At 38.9% G+C, this 1,118-nt stretch overlaps 1 long non-coding RNA gene across 1 annotated transcript in view; it reads right to left on the reverse strand.

Annotated features, from left to right (window-relative positions):
* The window catches only part of LOC122177191, a 15,761-nt gene extending 15,101 nt beyond the window's left edge, over window positions 1-660 (reverse strand). Inside the window, exon 1 of the long non-coding RNA XR_006177973.1 lies at window positions 596-660. This is a non-coding gene — a long non-coding RNA (uncharacterized LOC122177191). The remainder of the gene's footprint in view (window positions 1-595) is intronic.
* Window positions 661-1,118: the final 458 nt, after the last annotated feature.

A 1,118-nucleotide genomic window follows, 5' to 3' on the forward strand; every position in this document is an offset into this window, starting at 1 on the left:
GAAGGAAGGAAGGAAGGAAGGAAGGAAGGAAGGAAGGAAGGAAGGAATTAGACCTTAAACAGTTCAGTATTCCATAATGAACTCCTGAAGATGAAGATGATGATGAAGCTTTGTTAATTATGATGATGAAGTGCAATAGGCATGAAAAGTTGGGCCCCTATTACTGACCTGGAAAATGAACATAGTCTTTTATATGCAAAAGATCATAATTCTTATGCCTCTAATGTGCTCAAGCAATACCTAACTATACTAACCACCTATGTGCTCTTGCCATCTTTGTGAAAATTATACAACTGCTTAAACATAGATATTTTTTATTTTTACTTTAGAGATATCTGAAGAATATAGTGTGGGAAATGAGGAAGAAACCCTGCAGAGACAAGGATTTGCAGAAGAATTTTTTTGCCAGTGACAGTAATTGGTGAACTGTGTCCCTCCTCTTATCCCAGTCTATGAGGCTTTCCATCAGATTTTCTCTCCCTTTCTGTTGAGGAGAATGAATGAGAGCAGGTTGGTGGGCACCTGACAATGAGCACAAGTTGACTCCATACGCACGCCAAGACAACTGCTTTTTTTTTTGCTATCAGCTACTCACCTAGTGTGGCTGCTTCTGGTCCCCTATTCTTCTGTCTCTGTCCTTGCTGCATCAATAAATTTGTTCTAGACAACTACATTTGTAACTAGCCATTAAAACAAACGTAACCTTTTTTTCCAGATCTGCTGTCTCTGCAGATTCCTCCTGAGTTCTCCATCCAAATTTGTCCCAGAGCAAATAACCTTTGGCTGCTTGAGTCCTTGGCCAGTTAACTACCACTGTTCACAGCTCAGGTTGCAGGCTTCTCTGCAAGAATTCTTACCAAACCCAAACAATTATACTTCAGGTATGTAAGACTTGAAGACACTGTGTTTGACCACATTCCTAGAGCTTAATTGCATCAAAGCACATCATAGTAAGAATTGAGAATAACCATTTTGCCATTCAGTGAGAGATGGAATCATGCTATAGAAAATCTTTAGTAGTTGTTCTGTCTTACTCTCTCTGGTTTGAGAGATCTTTTTCCAGTTTTCACTGAATGGAGACCAGGATTTTGTAAAATTTAACAGTAGGTATAAAATAG

This window comes from Lagopus leucura, unplaced genomic scaffold (genome assembly GCF_019238085.1).
Source record: "Lagopus leucura isolate 7727_CA_CO unplaced genomic scaffold, USGS_WTPT01 Super-Scaffold_810, whole genome shotgun sequence".
In the NCBI taxonomy this organism is placed as follows: Eukaryota; Metazoa; Chordata; class Aves; order Galliformes; family Phasianidae; genus Lagopus; species Lagopus leucura.